Source organism: Ranitomeya imitator, chromosome 5, assembly GCF_032444005.1.
Source record: "Ranitomeya imitator isolate aRanImi1 chromosome 5, aRanImi1.pri, whole genome shotgun sequence".
In the NCBI taxonomy this organism is placed as follows: Eukaryota; Metazoa; Chordata; class Amphibia; order Anura; family Dendrobatidae; genus Ranitomeya; species Ranitomeya imitator.
Window position 1 is genome coordinate 677,603,060 of NC_091286.1, and position 7,500 is coordinate 677,610,559.

At 35.1% G+C, this 7,500-nt stretch overlaps 1 protein-coding gene across 2 annotated transcripts in view; it reads left to right on the top strand.

Annotated features, from left to right (window-relative positions):
• TFAP2B (transcription factor AP-2 beta) overlaps positions 1-7,500 on the top strand; it is a 59,328-nt gene that overhangs the window by 33,171 nt on the left and 18,657 nt on the right. The window lies entirely within an intron of this gene.

Sequence of the window (7,500 nt, forward strand, 5' to 3'; positions counted from 1 at the left end):
CTTTAAGAAACCAAAATGGCGGCTCTCTTGTAAGGAGGAATAGTCGGCGTAATAATGATACATTTATCAACCTTAAATGCAAAATGCGTTTTTTTGCTTGAAAATATTTTTTTTTTTCAATTTTATTCACATATTTAAATTTTTATTTTGGTCCCTTTAAAAAAATATGTCTGACAGTGAAATTGATTTTCTTTTGATAACATGGCGGCCATTTGGGCTTAATGACGTAAAACACATGGAAACTCTGTGCTATTGCCCAGTGTCAGTGAGTGTGAGCTCCTGAGCGATGCGCGCAGCCTCCGTACAGCCTCCGTACAGCCTCCGTAGAGCCTCCGTACTGCCTCCGTACTGCCTCCGTACAGCTGCCGGCAAGGGAATCCGCTCATTACACTAATTAATGTCATTACCGTCTCTCATTGTGGCCTGATGGCCGGCTAGTCATTGGTCATCTCGTGTAACAAATCCTGCCGGAGCCTGACACTGACACGGAGGATTTACTGACACGGAGGATTTACTGACTGACGATTGTCCCCGCTGAGCACCGTGGAGGCTCCGCGGCCACAACTCCGAATGAGCGGAGCCGGGAAACGGATCACAGAGATAACACGTGTAATATATATAATCTGCGCTGTGATATCGGAGCGTACAGTGTGTGCGGGGAGTGTACAGTGTGTGTGCAGTGTGTGTACAGTGTGTGTGCAGTGTGTGTGCAGTGTGTGTACAGTGTGTGTGCAGTGTGTGTGCAGTGTGTGTACAGTGTGTGTACAGTGTGTGTGCAGTGTGTGTGCAGTGTGTGTACAGTGTGTGTGCAGTGTGTGTGCAGTGTGTGTACAGTGTGTGTGCAGTGTGTGTGCAGTGTGTGTACAGTGTGTGTACAGTGTGTGTGCAGTGTGTGTGCAGTGTGTGTACAGTGTGTGTGCAGTGTGTGTGCAGTGTGTGTACAGTGTGTGTACAGTGTGTGTGCAGTGTGTGTGTGCAGTGTGTGTAAAGTGTGTGTGCAGTGTGTGTGCAGTGTGTGTGCAGTGTGTGTACAGTGTGTGTGCAGTGTGTGTACAGTGTGTGTGCAGTGTGTGTGCAGTGTGTGTACAGTGTGTGTACAGTGTGTGTGTGCAGTGTGTGTAAAGTGTGTGTGCAGTGTGTGTACAGTGTGTGTGCAGTGTGTGTGCAGTGTGTGTACAGTGTGTGTGCAGTGTGTGTACATTGTGTCCGTATGTGCCTGTGCACACGAGCAGGAATGGAGCAGACAATCACCTCACCGGCACTGACAATCAGAGGCATGGAACTAGCGAAGTATAGGCTGGGACAGACTGGAATATCTATCTATATCTATGTGTATATCTCTATCTATCTATCTATCTATCTATCTATCTATCTATCTATCTATCTATTATCTATCTATTATCTATCTATCTATCTATCTATTATTATCTATCTATCTAATATCTATCTATCTATTATCTATCTATCTATCTATTATCTATCTATCTATCTATTATTATCTATCTATCTAATATCTATCTATCTATTATCTATCTATCTATCTATTATCTATCTATCTATCTATCTATCTATCTATCTATCTATTATCTATCTATTATCTATCTATCTATCTATCTATCTATCTATCTATTATCTATTTATCTATTATCTATCTATTATCTATCTATCTATTATCTATCTATTTATCTATCTATTATCTATCTATTATCTATCTATCTATCTATTATCTATCTATCTATCTATCTATCTATTATCTATCTATCTATCTATCTATCTATCTATCTATCTATATATTATCTATCTATTATCTATCTATCTATCTATCTAATATCTATCTATCTATCTATATATTATCTATCTATCTATCTATCTATCTATCTATCTTCTATCTATTATCTATCTATCTATCTATCTATCTATCTATCTATTAACTATCTAGCTATCTATCTATCTATCTATCTATCTATCTATCTATCTATCTCTCTTCTATCTATTATCTATCTATCTATTATCTATCTATCTATCTATCTATCCATCTATCTATCTATGTATCTATCTATTATCTATTTATCATCTATCTATCATCTATCATCTATCTATCTATCTATTATCTATCTATCTATCTATCTATCTATCTATCTATCTATCTATCTATCTATTATATATCTATTATATATCAATTTATCTATTATCTATCTATCTATTATCTATCTATCTATCTATTATCTATCTATCTATTTATCATCTATCTATCATCTATCTATCATCTATCATCTATCTATTATCTATCTATCTATCTATCTATCTATTATATATCTATTATATATCAATTTATCTATTATCTATCTATCTATTATCTATCTATCTATGTATCTATCTATTATCTATCTATTTATCATCTATCTATCATCTATCATCTATTTATCTATCTATCTATTATCTATCTATCTATCTATTATATATCTATTATATATCAATTTATCTATTATCTATCCATTATCTATCTTCTATCTATTATCTATCTATCTATTATCTATCTATATATCTTTTATCTATCTATCTATTACCTATCATGTATCTATCTATTTATCTGTCTGTCTATCTATTATCTATCTATCTATCTATCTATCTATTTATCTATCTATTATCTATCTATTATCTATCTATCTATTATATATCGATCTCTCTATTTTACGATATATATGTAATGATACATATAATGTTGTAATCTGAGGCATAAAACAGATCCCACTTTGCTCTGTGACAGATCTGCTGAGTCTTCGCACAGTTATTTCACCATCGCTGGCAGCAGAGTCAGACTTGGACTTTTGGCCCCTGGACAGTGACGGGTCGGGTGTCGGGTTCTGATGAATCTGTCAGAAAGGAGTTTTATATAGTGGATAATATAAATCTCTACAAATATACAAATACATGCAGATATGTTATATATGTATCTATGACTGCACATATACACATCTATAGATACAGGTCCCTCCATATATACCACTGCACAGCACACATACATGCAAACACAATCATATACGCACGTGTACACACATATATACGTGCGTATGTGAATTTACATGCGAGTGAACAAATTAATATATTGTGCGTGGTAATGTGTGTGTGTTGTATATATATATACTCTATTGGCAGGATCAAACAACCATTGGTTTTGCCAAACCTGCACTCGTGTTTATGCACGTACATATCTGCATGCATCATGTCCAGGCCATGCGTATATGTACATACACCATCCACACACATACGTACATATAGGTACATACACCATACGCACACAAATACGTACATATAGGTACATACACCATACGCACACGTACACACACGTTTCTTGGAAACGCACAGCGGTCACTCATCCATTTCCTGCGTTAGAACAGTTCCGCGATCTCCCCCCACGCGTGTCCCGCAGTGTAGACCCCACTGAGCACAGACCCCAACACTCCGCCGCTCCCATCATCAGACCCGAGGATTCTACATATTACTGTGGATTTTTTGTTACCCCCCAAGCAGACAGAAGAGGCTACAGGAGGGTCCCCGGGGCTTTTTATTGGCCTCTTTTACGTTTTTTCTATGCAGCTCTCTTCTTTGTACGATTTATAGTCAGTTATTACTGATGGAAGATATGAAGTAGGGACGTGTTCACACTGCCCATCCAGGACATCTAGGAAACGCTCCAGAAGGGAGGAAACGTGTAAACGAAACGCTTTTTTTTTTTTTTTTTTTTTTGTATGTAGTTAAACTTTGGTAACAAATGTATACAACCCTAACATTTTTTAGAATACTGCTTTAATTTCCCTTTATTACACAGCTGTTTTATTAGTTTTATTGCAATCTTCAGGACTCAGGTTTATGTTAAGCTCAAAAAAAGAAATCAAACACTAGTGTGAACTGAGCCCTATTGCCGCACTGTGTGAAGAGGCTCCATAGAGAAGCCTACATGTCTGCTATCAAAAAGAATCAAACAGAAAAACATACATAATATGCATAAAACAATAAAGAAAGAAAAAACACTGCAAAATCGCATGGCGTGTGTGTGTGTGTGTGTGTGTGTGTGTGTGTGTGTGTGTGTGTGTGTGTGTGTGTGTGTGTGTGTATACTGCACCTTTGGTAACAAATTTTTTTTAAATAAAATAAAAATAAAGGGGACAATAATAATAGGAAAACAATAGGTGCCAGTTTTAGCTTATTATTATTTTACCCTTCATTTTCCAATCATTGAGGTCACAGTATTGTGCACACCGAGTCCTTTTTGTTGTTGTTTTTTTTGCAGAATTTTCGGAAAAGAAACTGAGCGTCAGCTCCAAGTTTTTCAGGAATTTTCAGATTTGGAGGAAGATTGGAAGAGGTTCCTCATTTCTGCTCAGGTTCTGCTCCAAAAACCTCCTTAAAAAAAAACCAAAAAAACCTCTGTGGACATAAATTTAGAGACAAAGCAAAATGAATGAATAAATAAATCAGTTTGTAACTGATCAACAAAAATATTTTTTTTTTTATCAGACAACATATAAAATAATAAATTAGAAGGCGAAGAAATAATAAAAATGTAATAATAATAATAATAATAATAATAATAATTATTATTATTATTATTATTATTGTTATATAGTTTTTTGTAGGGGACATTGTATTGGTTCTGAAAATAGGAGCAGATACAATCAACAATTGAAAAATAGACACTAACTCACAGAAATCGATGTATCAATTGTTCGATCAGTTTTGAACTAAATAATAATAATGATGATAATATAAAGATAATGCTACAAATACTACTACTACTATTAATATAATAATAATAATAATAATAATAATAATTTTAGTAATCATAAAATAATAATACAATAATAATTTTAGTAATATAATAATAATAATATAATAATTTTAGTAATAATATAATAATAAAAATAATAATAATTATTATTATTTGTAGTAGTAGTAGTAGTAGTACAGTGCAGCCCCACAACCCCCAGTGTGACTCTGCTGTCACCCCCATGTCCCAGGCTGGGGTCTCAGGGTGCTCTGTGTCCTGCCCATCACACATCAGCTACAGCTCAAGTTTTCCATTATTTTTTTTGCTGCTGCTATAAAATATGTCGCATTATCCCTCCTGCTTTCTCCTCCTCCCAGAACGTTCAGAGCCCTCCTTTATAGGATGCGACAATCCATTGGATGCAGCTCTACAGTGCGACACTTATTAGTCCAGCAGACAGTCCCATGCAGGGTTAACAGGAATGAGTGCGACTTATTGACTGCGAATCTGTGCAATGCTGCGACAATAGAGCACAGAACTCCACCATTAGGGAAACCCTCACCCTCATCATCCTCACTATTCACTGCTGGGAGTCCCACATAATGGGCAATGACATAAGAATATTTCTCAAAAAAGGGGGATGACTCTGGTACTGGGGGGTATAAAGTAGGGGGTGGGGGTCTCACTTTGCCATGCTAAGGAAATGTCCCCCAATGCTTTCCAGGTGCCAGGATTCGGTCAGTCAGGGACACTCTGAGACTTGTAGTTCCACTCTATGCACATTCTGCATTTGTCGGCTGGGTGGTCCCTCCTAGCTCCTAGATGAGGGGTCTCACTTGTAAATGTCGCACCTGTCCTACTGGCCTCCTGCTCTAAGCCTTGGCTTGTAATGAATATTTGTCGCTATGCAGTAAATGTCGCACATCGGCAGAGAGCTCCTGCCACACAATGCTGAGACTTGTGGTTCTTGTCATAGCTTATAGGTAAAATGAAGCTTACGTTTTTAATGTATGGAGCCAAGTGTAGCATCCTGCGACCTTTAGTTCCACCTACAGATGAAGCTGCCCCCCTATACAGGTGGGTGTCGCATCTCTGCAGAGGGGCTCCTGTGTCTGCGCATTTTTCCTCCCCCCCGTTATACCGCAGCTTCTCAGCTTCACTGATGTCATTTAGTTAAGGGGGAAATGAGTTGTTCCCAGAAGAGACAGTAAAGAGAGCGGAGAGGCGCAGCCTGACAAATGGCGCCACATGTGCGGCTCTCCGGAGCTCGTGTACGGCTCATTCTCTGTAGGAGCCATTAATGCCCCCAGCCTGTGTACAGCACAATGACTGCCAGACTATCCATCACACATAATAATGGGGATGCAGGAGTAACACATACGTGAGAAGATGGGACAGTAATAATCATTACAATTATTATTATTATTATTATTATTATTATTATTATTATGTTTAATAATAACTAACATAATAATGGTGATGTAAGAGTAACACATGCATGAGAAGATGGAAAAATAATCACAATTATTATTATTGGTATTAGTATTATTATGTACTATTATGTATTATTATTACTAGCATAAAAATTATTATTAGTAGTAAAATACTACTACTAATAATAAGCATAATAATTTCTGTTACTTGTAAAATAATAATAGTAATTATTGTCATCATGAACATAATCAAAAATGATAATATCATTTTGTACTAATAATTATTTTTTTCATTTTAATATATAGTAAAAAAATAACACATGCATGGTAATGTACAACAACAACAACAACAATAATAATAATAATAATATTTTTTTATTATTTAGTTGTGTTGATTATCAATATTTATAAGTATATACTATAATCTTGTATTGATCATTATTTTCTCGTTTTATTATTTACTAATAAATAACTCATGCATGTCAATATGAAATAAATATAGTAAAATTAATAATAATAATAATAATAATAATGTATTACATTTTTATAGTTATAATAATATAAGATTGTGTTAATCATTGATTCTAGTGATATTATTTACTAATAAATAACATGTATGGACCAGTCTGTCATTGTAAATTTGTTTACGCAACCCCTTTCTCACGTACAGCACCATGGAATTAATGGTGCTATATAAATAAATAAATAAGTAATAATAATAATAATAATAATAAATAATAATATGAAATAATAATGACAATAATAAAAATTGTATCTATATATTAAATAATAATTGTTATTATTAACTATATAGTAATTATTGTATCATTATACATTATTACTACAAATATATATACATACTTTGTATCCGGACTATCATTTATTTGATTATTTTGTTATTTTTATATTATTTCTTTGTTTTATATATTACTTATGTTTTGGACATTATTATTATTATTATTATATTTTTCATTGTTTATTCTCTTTTTATTAGTACAGAACTGTGACTTCGATGCCTTTTTTATTACCACTCTGCTCTAGCACCAAGCTCTCGGTCTCGTTACCCTCTTATGTTTAGCTGGGGTTCATCTCTTCCCCTTCTGGAGCTTGTGGATATTTGATTCCATGTAATTCTTCTGAATAAAAAAATAAAGAAGTTGTAGCTTCAGTCAGTAAATGTAGATTCGTTATCAGGAGCCGGGATTTCCCGCACAGATGTCAGTGACAGGAATCCTAGAAAGCCCCTCTCTGCTCCCCCATAATGTCCGTGTATCGGGGTCACCCCCCACAGCCCCACCG